This window comes from Balaenoptera physalus, assembly GCF_965194825.1.
Source record: "Balaenoptera physalus genome assembly, chromosome: 17".
NCBI lineage: Eukaryota > Metazoa > Chordata > Mammalia > Artiodactyla > Balaenopteridae > Balaenoptera > Balaenoptera physalus.
In genome coordinates, this window is record NC_138895.1 from 54,814,205 (window position 1) to 54,829,366 (window position 15,162).

Below are 15,162 nucleotides of genomic sequence, written 5' to 3' on the forward strand. Positions count from 1 at the left end.
TGAAAGCTATGTCTTTAGAAACAGAAGATAATCACATGATGATCACAGCATGCAGGGCATATTAAAGGAAAAGAACAGATAGCAGGAGGTTAAACAAATTATTGGTCAATATTTTTAGGGAAGAAGTTAAGAGTTTTCTCACTCCCAAATTGCTTTTTGAAGTGTACAGATAAGAGGTGCTTAATCAAACACTGGCAAATGCCCAGGCAATTCTGGTAATTGTGAACAAACCAAATGCAGTTAAATCCATGAGATCAAATGGTAGCTACCTGAAATTTTTTAATTAACCCAAGGAGGAAAATATTGAATTGTTAGCCAAAATGCAAAATAAAAACAAACAAACCAAAAGAAAACCTTTCTTTATAAATACAATGATGCTAGAGGAGGAGAGTTTGCCCTGAGACCTTCAACATGAGAAGAACCCCTTCAGGAGACTGTGGAAACTATAGTCAGGGAACCATGGCCAAAAGTTGGGCCCCTGCACACATTAAACCTTCTTACCTAAGACAACCCAGTTTCTGAAGAGGAAGTCATGCTGATGCAATGACTACATGGGGAGAGAATGGAAACAAATTCATTCATTCAGCAAATATTTACTGAGTCCCTGCTAGGTACCAGGCTCTCAGGAATCTAATATCTGGGGGGAAAATAATATCTGGGGTGGGGGGGAAAGCAAACTGACATAATCATACTTAAATATTCATGAGTTTCAGGAGTTATGTTTGTATTTTGGGAGGCATCACTCTGTGTAACTGTCTTTCACTTAATTATGGCCAAGCTCAAGCCTACTGAAATTGAACAGGAAGGCAAGCCTATTCAAGGACTAAAAATACAAACATTAAGAAAAGTTGTAAGCAGAAGACTTAAGGGGGGAAAAAAGACTCATGGGCGAGTAGAAGGTTATCACCAAATGGTAGCAATTAGCTTCAAGGTGTTATGTGATAGGGTGGGCAAGAGAATGAGTTGCCTTGATGAAGGAGAGGGGCAGCCTCTATGTTTCTATTCTCTCTCTGTCCACATAGGCTAGAGATGTTTCTGAGGTGGTAAGATTATTTAGTTCCACACAGTGCTAGCCAGAAAGTCACAGGGCATATTTCTAAAGAGAACTCTGATGTTAGTAAACAAGCCAAGAATGTGATAAGCCATAACTCCATTAGCTGGGTATAAGGAGAAAGAAATATATGGAAAAATTGAAAATGCATTTGTCTCTGAGGACAAAGGGCCCATTGCATGCATGAAGAGGAGCGCTATTCAAGCTGGCCTGCCTTATCTGGGCACGGAGAGCTGATAGGCAAGCAGAGCTTAGACATGGAGCAACCCATGAAATGCACATGTGGTTTCATGCATTATCTCCCCTTAGAGGTTTACAAAAAAATGTTGGCTGAAGGGATCAATCAGGCAGTGATATAATTGCCTCCTTCTGATTTCATTTGGTATAAATCTATGAGGATTTTTAAGTGGCCAGATGTTTTAATCTTGCGTCTTTCTTGAAATAAAGAGAAAAAATTGTGGAGATCTGAGAGTTGCTTAAAATTGTGATTTGGGGATCTGCTGTGGGACGTGTTTGTGTGTGTGTGAGAGAGAGACAGACAGACAGAGAGAGAGACAGAAGGGGGTGCGGGAGAGAGAGGGAGAGAGAGAGGGAGAAGATACGGAAGGGCATTTGACACAGTGATCTGGATAGCATGGAAATTAAGATGCTGTTGTTTTGATGCTGCAATTCTGAAAGATAAAAATCCAAACATTTTAACACCCTCAATAGAAATAGTATAAGGATTTACAACAATATCATTCATTGTATAACATGAAACTGTTCCTACTTCTTATACAAACTCTCATACTCATCCTAGCTGTCACTGGTCATTAGTATGACCATGACCATCTTTAGTTTAATAAAAAGGGAAAGAATGAATAAACTACCACCAGAATTAGATTAGGTCTCCGTATTATTCACTCTTATGACATGCTGTACTTTTTCCCTTTTAGTATTTAGTATAATTGAATTTAATAGTTATTCATGAAATGTCTATGTCTCTTGTATTAAACTTGAAGGTTCAGGATGGTCTAGACTTATTCACTGCTGTGTCCTAGCACAGTGTCTGGCACGTTATAGGTCCTCAAATATTTGTGAGTGAATGAATGACAGGGTAATGCCAGGAGTGGACATGTCAGTGACAAAGTGAGGGGAGGTCAGGAGTAATATGCAGCTCAGGAATGACTTGAGAATGAAGGATCAAGAGTAGAATTCAGAGATAGGATGAGAGGCAGCTGTTATAAACATGACTTGATAACAAAATAAAATTGAACACTTAACACAAATGTGTAAGTTATTTCAGAGTCATTTATTCTTAGAATCAAAGTAAATATTAAACCATGTTTCTTTTAATATTTTCAGCCCCAAATTCTGAAGTGCATCTTGCATATTCTTTGTGTTGAAATGTTGACAGCATTTTCCGGTTGCGATTACTTGAGGATGTTCTCCTTGTGATAATTCACTGAGCTGTTCACTTTTGATACGTGCCCTTTGCCACATGTGTGTTATACTTTAATACAAAGTCTACTTTAAAAGATGCTGATATTTAATTAGCATGTACCCATTCACAGCTAGGCCTTTGCAAAGCTCTGACTTTTCATTCAAATGTAAGATCTCTAAAGAAAGACCATCCATCCTTGAACTGCACAAATTAGAAATGTTCCAATAGTTTACTTTTCATTTCAATGTAATGTTATTTGGCCCAGTACAAGAAAACATTGAACTTCCACTTTAAAGATCCTTCCAGCTCCAGCACTGAGTCATTTCGTGCCAACCATCATAGGGCAAGGAAAGCACTGTGCCTAGGGCCACAATGCCTTTAGGGGCTCACAAATCAAAATGTTTGATCTTTTCTTTAATCAGAAGAAAAAAAGAATATATAGGTTAGAGAAAACTCTTTAAAAATATTAACATATTTGTCATTATATCAGTTGAAAATATAATTGTTAGTATTTTTATAGAGAAAGGGACACACAAAGGCAAAAATGCCTAGCACCTACAAAAGTCATAATGCTGGCCCTGGCGAGGAAACAGAGTGGATAGACAAAGCCTATTATCTTCAAGCAAGTTATGGTCTTGGAGAGATGAAATCCACTGGGTCTTCTTCTCCAAATTAAGTCACACACCAACTTAGCCTGTACTAGCTATTTTTTCTTTTATATAACTGTACATCAGGCTGTCTTGTTAAATGAAAAATTTCAGTAAAGACCATCACTTCTACTTTGTTCAAATCTCTAAAGGCTTTTCAGAGCCAACGGCAGAACTTGCCCTAATGCTGCAAGAGTGAAGAATACTTAGAAAATACATTAACCATAATTCTCTTTTTGATTTATTTCTTCTATTATCTATTTATTCTATTATTTCTCCTTTTTCTCTATGTCTCAACTACATTTTTCCCTATTAGTAAAATATAGTACATTTGAGTTTATACAAATGTGAGCTTCACATATGTGGCAATTTTGTAAATCCATTTTAAGTTGTGGCTATAATGACTGCCTCTCTCTCTTCCCATCTCCACTGGATGAAAGGTATGGTAACTGTGTTGTATGGCCTACAGAAGAGAAGCAAATAAAAACAAAGGCTAGGTACAAGGTCCAGCAGGATGTCAAATGGAAGCCATAAATCACAAGCATCATTGAAAGATATTTCTGATCAGATATTCACTCAACCTTCATTCAAAATATATGAATATTTTAATGCTTTCTGTATGCCAGGAGTAGCAGTTAAGTCCACAGGAATGGGAAGTTTTCAACATCTGGTTCATTTCCTTTCCTAATAACCAGCTAAAAGTAAGGCCCAATCAAAAGTCCTAGGAGACTCCACTCAATTCAAGGTAGAATCAGCTATTTTGAGAAGATGCAGTGTTAGTCAGCAACTGGCAGTTAACAAGGCATACCATAGCTGAGAAAGATTTACTCACTATGGACAATTTTGAATAACCTAAAATAATCATAAACTGCTTTAAGCTAGTACACAGTGTCTGAGAGCATTAGAGAACTGAGTGTCTGACTGGTTAACATTGCCATGGGGATTTGGAATGAAATAGATGGAAAATCTAGGACATGATCCTATTGTAAAAGGGGCTCCAATAACAGACTGATGCTGTTTAATATACAATTACTACAGAGATGGTTTTTTAAAATTAAATTATAATTATAGAATACGGGATTCCTTTTCCATATAATGCAGGCATTCCATCCCTGCTCTTGGATGCAGGATACCCATTTTTACCTTAACATTAATTTGGACCCCCAAATTTACAATTGTGCACATGCATTTAAAATATGTACACATAGATGATTTTTCCAGACTTGTTAAACTTAGAAGCCCAGAGGAGTCTACAGTCCCACTGGACCAAACATTGAAATATACATCAATATCTATATCTATTTCATAATTGCTATTTACTTTCCCTAAGGTCATTTTAATGATCTTAAATTGGTATTAATCCTTGGAAATGCTGACTGACCTTCTCCAGGCTCCCAAAGCATCTTCTGCATTTCACTGGATATTTTTGTCTAGTGGTACCAGTTTGAACTCTGTGAATCAAATTTTAATTAAAATAGATTAGCTTGACTGTAGGCTTTCTGATGTTCTTAGTTGCATGGTTTTAATCATTCATATTAAGTAAAGAGCTGAGTCGGAGGGCAAGCTGGTAAAGAAGATAGATACTTTTCCTGTACAAAGGAGAAACATAAGGAGCAGGGAGAATTCAGAGGCAGCCAAAGCTAAAGCTGTCTAGTTAAGTTGACTCTGGATTAAACAGGCATGCTTTCAGGCTAGGGCTAAATGTGGGATGCCTCTTTCTCCTAAAAAAAAAGTGTAGAGCAGCATGAAGCTTTTCCCCTTCCTCCAGCCCTAGCACCTACCGAAAACAGAGGAAAAAACAGCACTTAGGAATGGAATCCAAGGCAGAGGAAGAAAAAGTCTGTTTCAGCATCATAGGAGATAATCTTGGGGCCCACTGTTGAAGGTTTGATTATTTCTATAGTCCATTGGCAGGATTCCAGGATCCCTGCCCCCATCCTACCTTTTTCACCCAGAGTGGAACTGAATGGAATGAAATGACGTCCAAAGAGGTGGATTTGTTCCCTAGGAATTGTGAGAGACACGGCCTTGTCTAGTGTCTCTTCCAAAAGACCCTGGTCTTCTGGTGAACTGGGAATAATTTGAAAAGAACAAAGGAGCCACTTCCAGACTCCACCTCATCAATATCCCACAACTCTTGCGTATGCAATATGGGTTAGAAATGGGATTTTTGAGTCTCAATTAAAGGTTTGCATAATCTTCTAGACTTTATGTGTGTCCATAACCAGCAAACAGGAAAAGTGGTTTAATAATTGACCCTACGGGCACTCCCTTCCAATTTTAAGGGGTAAAGCTAAGTAAGGGAAACTAATTTCAATTTATCTTGTTTAGCCTAATCAGTCTAAGGGGAAACATAAACAGCCTGATTTTCTTCTCTCCATATGGAATATCGAGTCTTCCCAGAAAGATGTTAATCCTATGCCAGAGTCCAGGTATTTCAGAGAAAATATATAAATATAATCATTTCAGGGGTTTTAAGATACAGGTTCAGAGGAAGCACTAATTCCAGAATAATGAGAGACAGCCCTTGGAACAACGAAGGATTTGGAGAAGCAAGGATTCAGAGTTTATGAGTTGTGATACATTTTTTGTTGGCTGCAGAGAATTAAAGATATTCCCTGGGGTAAATTTTCCTCTCCCTGAGTGTGTACTGATAGTAACACTGCAGGAAGGAGGAATTTTGGCTGGGATGTGTAACGCAGATAATGTGCAGGATTATAACAGGATAGAAACAGAAACCTCTGGAACTCCTCCATGAACCACAATTATAAATAAGAAACTGTACTGGGACCCAAAAGGAACGATTGAAATCGCAGCTGAGACTTGAGAGTGAGAGGAACTGGGTAATCCATTCAACTGAGTCTCCTTTTAAATAGGCAATTTGGTCTAATATGAAGACTGACAGGTCCTGCAGGTTAATTGCAGACATGGGAAGCTAAATGAGCTTGTGCCAACTGCAGGTGTCCTGGGCCTGGTATGACTTCTAATATTAGGATGGTATTTTAAATCTTGATTGGATGAGATTGCTGATCAGGAAAATGCATTCTTTTATTTTTTTTCTAACTGCATTTATTTTTGAGTAGATAATTTAGTCACAAATTTCAAAATTTAACACACACAAAAGGACATAGAATGAAAACTTTCCGTCTGACCCCCATCCCCCAGCCACCCTTTTTCTATGACCACTCGTGTTATCAGTTTCTCACATATCTCATCACAGATGTTTTGTCCTCATATGAACAAATATTTGTTAGTCTCAGCCCTTTTTTGCATAAATGGTCGTATACTACACACACTGCTTGGCATCTTGCTTTAATAATATATGTATCCTAAAAATCATTTCATTTCAACACATAAAAAACTTCTCCATTATTTTTAAATGGCTGCATGTTGTTCCATTGTATGAATGTACCGTTCTATAGTTCATTGCTTTCAGACTGACTGATGTTTAAGTTGCTTCCAGTCTTTTGCCTTTACAGCTATCATGCTTTAATGCATATTCTTCTATACACGTCATTTTGCACAGTGCAAGTATCTCTGTAAAATAAATTCCTAGAAAGGGAAATGCTAGGTCATAGCATAAGTGCATTTGTAATTTTGATAGCTACTGTCAAATTACATTTCATAGAAGTTGTGACAATTTATACTCCATCCCTCATTAAATAATGTTATTAAATGTTTTGATATTGCTGGTCTTGTATATGAAAAACAGCATCTCAGTTTGGTTGTAATTTGCATTTCTCTTATTATAAATGAGGTTTAGTATCTTTTCATATGTATACTAATACCTGTATGTCTATTGCTGGGACATATTATGCCACCTAGATAAAAAATAAATTTGTATATTATTCTCATTCAGGTTATAGGATCACTTTTCTGGTTAATGCAGCCACCATTAGTAGTCTTATGCAGAATGTTGTTCAAATATACAGGATCCCTGGTCCCAAAATATCTGCTTCGGGAACAAATTTTACAACAAAAATTGTCTATAAGTGGGTGTATTATAAGAATATAAAATATTCCACTGTCCCATTATATATATATATATATATATATATATATATATATAATATATACCACTGTCCCATTCCACGTATATTTTGTCATAATCACCATGAAGGTCCTACAAATAAAAGACTTGAACATTTCTTTGTTGAAGCCAAGTGAAGAAAAAGAGTAAATCTTGCTTGTTAACTGAATTTTTCCAAAAAAAATATATATATGATTCATGAAAATAGAAGCTAAAAATTTGAAAAAATAATATAATATAATAATATAAATATATAAAAAATAATATAAAATAATGAGATTTCCCACTTATTAAACCAGATCAAGGACTTATGACTTTATGATCCACCAAAAATATTAAGTAAAAATGACAATTTCCTTTGACCAAATAGGAGGCAATTTATGGGTTAATTATGAAAGAGGTAATGCTTGAGAGCCCAAGGAAAGCTTATGTGGAACTGAACAAGTATAAGAAAAATATAATTTTACCCCCCCCCAATTTATTTAATATTAAGAAGTTTTACTTGAGAAAAGTTTTACTTTTCCAGTCTGGGTCCCCAGTCCTATTCATTCTGATGATAAGCTACTCTTGATCATGGCTGTCATTTTGATTTAATTTACCCAAATTTCTCTGATCACAAGTATACATGGGGTCTGGAAAGCAAAGCCATCTTTATTTAGAGCTTATCTGGAAAGCACTCATGAGGCTCTCTAAAAAAAAAAAGCAACCCTCAGTTTCCACACCAGAGACCAGCTACAGACACCCTTAAATATTAATTACATCTAATCACACATCTGGATGGCATCTGTAGGTGGAGACAGCTTTGTGGGAGGGGAAAGACTGTTCTACCATGGTTACTGGGAAATCGAATCTATGAAGAAAAACAAATGTTAATGATAATTGATGTGCATAAAGCTTAAGTCGGTCTCGAGGTGCCTGGTATCAGGACTGAGTTAAAAAGTACATTGGATTTTATCTAACAAAGCCTAACGATAAATGTTTCTATTAACATGCAAAATATTCAGTAAGCATTTGCTGGTACTCTGAGTGGTGGAGATCTCAAAATAAATTTCATTTTTAAAAACCTCAAGTGAAATAAAGAATCAGTCTAATATAATTAAAATAATAAATGGAGAAGTACATAGGTTAAGAATCAAACCCTACTGGGTATGCACAGGAGATTAGGCTGTTTTAAGACTCTACATGGAACTAAATCATATTTGGATATAAAATTTGTCTGGATTTCACTGGGGTCATCCAAACTTTAAAATTTCCATGGAATAAAGAACTAGGTCAAATTGAATAAGAATCAGCTTGGCTTCAGGGACAGGGAGACTGCGTAAATGAATGAGCAATGCTATAATGTGGTTTGAAACGTGTAAGACTGTCAACATTTCATTGTGGGTCAGACTTTGCCCACGTTCAAGAGGCTGAGGTTGTTGATTGGTTAGAATAGCAAAGGAGTGAAACTTGATTTAATGGACAAACGGAAGTAGGAAATTTCTCAAAATAAATTATTAAGACCCCACCACCTAAAAAAAAAAAAAAAAGAGACCCCACCACCCAAGACTGTGTGTTTAGTTCTGGAGTATGATTTTTTTCCCTTTTTATTAAAGTATAGCTTATTTACAGAAAAGTGCACAAATTAGAAATATACACTTAGATGAGTTATCGTGAATGGAACACATCTATGTAACTACCACTTAGGTCAAGAAATAAAATATGACTACCATCCCTGGAGACCACCTCATGATCCTTCCAATTTTAGCCTTTGCCTCCTGTGAAAAGACAAACTTCTAACACTGTAGATTAATGTCACCAGGCTTTGTACTTTATAAATGAAATTATATGCATGTATTCTTTTGTATCTGGCTTCTTTTGTTCAATATTATGTTTGTTGAGTTTCCTCCATCTTTCCTCCATGAAACTACAAGAGTTTCATGTTCTTGTAGTTTGTCTATTTCATTTTAGGGTGTAATCTTATCGATAGCATCTCAAATGTGTATAAAGTGAGATTTGCTGAGAATGGTACAATAGCCACTTGTGAGCCTCAGGAGTGCCAGTTCATTTCTGATCTTCCGATCAATAAACTGTCCCACTTGCTGGCACTATGCTTATATATACACTAGTGCTCAGTGGGTTGTTTTACTCCTCTGGGTCAGGAGTCTAAAATCATAGTCACTGCAGCAGAAATAGGAAAATCTGGCTCTGTTCTGAGAGCCTGTTATTACATATTCAACTACTCCTCTATCTACGGGAAAAGACTTAGCAATTCTAACAATTGCTCAAGAAATCAGTGGCAACTTAATTAGATCATCCAATGTTTATATCAGTAACCCTTACAGGACCCTAATTAATAGTGTAACTTTTATAACTACAGGAAATGTTAATTTTCAGAATAAAGTTAGAGCATTTGGATAGAAACCACTGAGTGCCAGTAGTATCATTCTTGAACTCAATGGACTGAGCAAAAAGGGCCTGTTTCAGTGTATAAATCATCTTAATCTATATCTTAGGTTAATATAAAATAAAGAGGTTTTGATTTGCATTTCTCTAATAATTAGCAACGTTAACATCAATGAGATTATCACCTCACACCAGTCAGAATGACTAGCATCAAAAAATCCACAAACAATAAATGCTGGAGAGGGTGTGGAGAGAAGGGAACCCTCCTACACTGTAGGTGGGAATGTAAATTGGTGCAGCCACTATGGAGAACAGTATGGAGGTTCCTTAAGAAACTAAAAATAGAGTTACCATATGATCCTGCAATCCCACTCCTGGGCATATACCCAGAGAAAAATATGGTCCAACAGGATACATGCACCCCAGTGTTCATTGCAGCATTATTTTTCAATAGCCAGGACATGGAAGCAACCTAAATGTCCATTAACAGAGGAATAGATAGAGAAGATGTGGTATATATATACACAATGGAATATTACTCAGCCATTAGAAAGAATGAAATAATGCCATTTGCAGCAACATGGATGGACCTAGAGATTGTCATACTGAGTGAAGTAAGTTGGACAGAGAAAGGCAAATATCGTATGACATTGCTTATATGCGGAATCTAAAAGAAAGATAAAAATGAACTTGTTTACAAAACAGAAACAGACTCACAGATTTAGAGAACAAATTTATGGTTACCAGGGGAGAAGGGTGGGGAAGGGATAGTGAGGGAGTTTGGGGTTGACATGTACACACTGCTATATTTGAAATGCATAACCAACAAAGACCTGCTGTATAGCACAGGGAACTCTGCTCAATATTATGTAACAAACTGAATGGGAAAAGAATTTGAAAAAGAATAGATACATGGATATGTAAAAATATATATATATATAATATATATATATATATATATATATATATATATATAGCCATAGAGGTGGATGTTAAATGAGCACAATGATGAAACAAATAAATCTGACAAATTAGTAGGCAATTTAAAACTTGTGAATGGAGGACCATAAGCTGCTGAGGAAAATGCCTTCTTGCCTAGCAACTCGCAGCCTTGCTATGTTTGGGCTGGGTGCCTATTTTTACTTGTCTTCTGTTACTGAGCCATGTGAATGCCGCCCCCTTCTTTCATTTAGCTTTGGATAATGGCCAAACACCAGGATTTACTATTCCTTAAATAGTATAGCTCCCATCTGTTCACAATCAATAGGAAAAAAAATTGAGATGTGGAATACGCCATCGTCTCTTGGCCATTCTTGCCACATCAGACTGACAGAGGTTTAAGCTATTTGTCATGTGACTTTGCTTTCTTCGTTTTTGAACTTATGGCATTGGTAAACCACCATGAAGGGGGTATGGTATGGCAGTGCTTAATCCAGGTTTTCTCCAGGAACTAATTTATCTAAGTCATAACAAGGGAAATAAAATAAAAGCATAGGATATTTTTAAGTATTTGTCTTGCGCAATATCCTGAGAATGTTTGCATGTAGCTGTTTCAGGCTCTCTCTATTAGAGAATAGAAGAAGACTGCCTCTGTGCCCCAAGTGAGAGAGGAAAAATAGTCATTGGCTATAGTGTAGTCAGCTTCCACTAGATTATGCTAGGGCAACAAACAATCCCAAAATATATGTGGCTCACACTAACAAAGTCTATTTCTTGTCCATATTGCATGTTGCCTGGAGGTCAGCTGTGGCTCTGCTCTATGTGTCTTCCCTGTTCGAAGTTTTAGAATAAAGGAGCAGCCCCTACCTGGAATATGCCATTATCATGGCAGAGGGAAACGAACAATGACAGAACCTTGAAATGGTTCTTAAATTTTCTGCTCACACTGGCATATATCCCCTGTGCTCACATTCTCTTGGCTAAAGGAAGTCATGGCAAGTTGGACAGCCACTGGGCAGGAAGGCTACTGCTCTTCCAAGGAGAAATATCAGGGAGAAGCCTGGTGAACAAGGGTCTGATAGAAAGAGTCACCAATATTTTGGAAAAAATTAATACAATTCACTAGAGCCAACATCACTGCCAATTAATCATCTTGGGTATAAAAGAAAAAGACTTTATCTCAAGAGGGAGATGCCATGGTGGGAACTGTTTGTAGAATTTAACTAGAAAAGATCCTTTCTGATCTAACCTCTCCTTCTGAAACAGGTGATTGATGAGACAGTGGGGATATTTTAACTGATTGAATCTTTAAAACAAGGAGAATGAGCTCACAAGTAGAATCCTGAGAAGCCAGTGAAAGAACAATCAAATTATTAACGTATTTTTACTTGAGAAGAAAATAAAGGAGCTTGGCTGGAAAACCCTTCAGACTGATAACTATCTTTTAGTATGCTCAAACTTTCACTCATGTCCTTGTTGGAATAACTTAGAAATTAATTTGGACCCTCACAAGAAACAAACACCTGCTCCTCCATTTTTAACAATCCCTTTATATAATGCTCCCCTTGACAGAATATTTGCACAACCACAACTTCCGGACTTTACTCTTAGAACTACAAATTCCAGGGAAGAAATTGATCTTGTGCTCTCTTTCATCCCAAGTACCTTGGAAAGGATTCATTCATCCAACCTGACACCTATGTCTGCTCATAAACCAATCACCAATGCCCAGGGATGGTGAAGTGGTCAGAGTAGTGATAGATAGATAGACAGACAGACAGATAGATAATTTCCATGGACTTATGTGAGTAGCAAGGGAGTGGTAACCCCCAAAAAAGCTGAGAATATAATCCCACAGATGATGAACACAACCACTCCTGCCTGTGGACTTGTGCTTGTCCCTGGCCTTCCAGGCCTCCTGGCCTTTTAAAAAAACTTTATAAAAATAAATAAAATATAAAAATGAGGGAATGGTTAAGAAAATAGTGATATATCAATTAAATGGAATATTATGCACTTGTTAAAATGATATATATGAATATGGGTAATATTTCTGTTAAGTGGCAAAACCAGTACACAAAATGATCAAATCACTGTGATGAATATTATTTAAAATTTGATATATAACCCAAACTGAAAGGCAAAAAATCACAAAAAGAGTTGTTTATCATTAATATGTTCAATCATAATATATTTAATTATATTGTCCCTTTAAGTGACATTTTGTGAAACATCAAGTCAAATAATATGTAGCTTTCAGGTATATTTATATTTATATATAAAATTTATGTCCACACAAAAACCTGGACACACATGTTTATAGCAGTTTTATTCCTAATTGCTAAAACTTGGATGTAATTAAGGTGTCCTTTCAGCAGGTAAATGGATGAACAAAATGTGTTACATTCATAAAATGAAATATTATTTAGCAATATAAAGAACTGAGCTATCTAACCATGAAAAGACATAGAGGAAACTTAAATGCCTCTTGCTAAGTGAAAGAAACCAATCTGAAAAGGCTACCTACTGTACAATGCCAACTGCATGACATTCTGGAAAAGTCAAAAAGACAAAAGATTAGTGGCAGCCAGAATTTGAAGTAAGGAGGGAAGTATGAATACGTGGAACACAGGGGATGGTGTATAGGGCAGTGAAACTATTCTGTATGATACTGTAATAGTAGATACATGTCACATTATACATTTGCCAAAATCCATAGACTACACAACACAAACTATGGACTTTAGTTAATAATAATGTAACAATATTGGTTCATCAGGGAATTCCCTGGCTGTCCAGTGGTTAGGACTCTGAGATTTCACTGCTGAGGGCACGGGTTCAATTCCTGGTGGAGGAACTAAGATCCCACAAGCCAAGTGGTGCAGCCAAAAGCAAAAAAACAAACAAAAACAAAAAAACAGCAAAAACCCCACAATATTGGTTCATCAATTGTAACAAATGTGCCACTAAAGCAAGAACTTAATAGGGGAAACTGTGTGAGAAGGAGGGAAAGGATGTGAGGATATATAGGAATTCTCTGTATTTTCTGCTCAATTTTATGTAAACCTAAACAGCTCTTAAAAATTGAGTTTATTAATTTTTAAATATGGAATGAAAATAGGTTGACTCACAAGCTCTGAGTCTGTTTCTTAAAAGGTCAGTTAAATGTTTCCCATAGTCCATTTTATACTTTAATAGACAATATAGTAGTCCCCCCTTATCTGTGGTGTTTAGGGTCCAACCCCTACCAGTGGATGTCTGAAACGAAATATAGTACCAAACATATATGTGTATATATACATATATTATATATATATATACACACACATACACACACACTATGTGTTTGCCCATGATGAAGTTTAATTTATAAATTAGGCACAATAAGGGATTAACAACAATAACTGATAATAAAATAGAACAACTATAACAATATACTATAATAAAAGTAATGTGACTGTGGTCTCTCGCTCTCAAATTATCTTACAGTACAAATTTAATGCCTTTTCCATCTTAACTAAGCACTTGTCATGCACTGTGGCCTTAACTTTTGCAGCTTGAGGTACAACAGCAAAACTAGCATGAATTTTTTTTTCCTTCTTCACAATTTCAGGGATAGAAGATTCGTTCCTCCCATGGATCTTAGTAACCTCAGCATACGATTTCTTTTCTTTCCTTATTAACCGGAGAACTTTCACCTTTTCACTTAAAGGAAGCACTTTATGGCTTCTCTTTGGCATTTCCAAATTGCCAGCATCACTACTCTTGTGCTGCAGGGCCCATATTAAGTCAAATAAGGGTGACTTGAACACAAGCACTGTGCTACCGCAACTGTAGATCTGATAACTGATAAGGCTACTAAGTGACTAACAGGCAGGGTACCCTGGACAAAGGGATGATTCACCTCCCAGGCAGGACAGAGCGGGATGGCACAAGATTTCATCACGCTACTCAGAAAGGTGCAAATTTAAAACTTCTGAATTGTTTATTTCTGGAATTTTCCATTTAATATTTTTGGACCACAGTTTACCACGGGTAACTGAAACCATGGAAAGTGAAACCGCAGATGAGAGACAACTACTATACTTTTCCCCCAGATTTGTCTGAGCAAATTCTGTAGGGAATGAATAAAGGAGATGTCACTTTGGTCACCAGAGCCTGGATAAGGAGACTCCCCTTGAAAAAATGTTGGAAAAAATTAAAAGGAAAGTATACTTTTTTTTTTTTAAAAGAAATCTCCATTTTAATTTTATTTATTTATTTATTTGTTTGTTTATTTATTTATTTATTTATTTATTTATGGCTGTGTTGGGTCTTCGTTTCTGTGTGAGGGCTTTCTCTAGTTGCGGCAAGTGGGGGCCACTCTTCATCGCGGTGCGCGGGCCTCTCACTATCGTGGCCTCTCTTGTTGCGGAGCACAGGCTCAGATGCTCAGGCTCAGTAGTTGTGGCTCACAGGCCTAGTTGCTCCGCAGCATGTGGGATCTTCCCAGACCAGGGCTCGAACCCGTGTCCCCTGCATTGGCAGGCAGATTCTCAACCACTGCGGCACCAGGGAAGCCCCTATACTTTTTGATATGAAGTAATATCAAAATATAAGGTAAAAATTATAATTAAAATTACTGTCTAGGAAATTAAAAGTAAACCTCTTTTGACTTTAACATTAGTTGTACAGAGCTAAGCAAAAT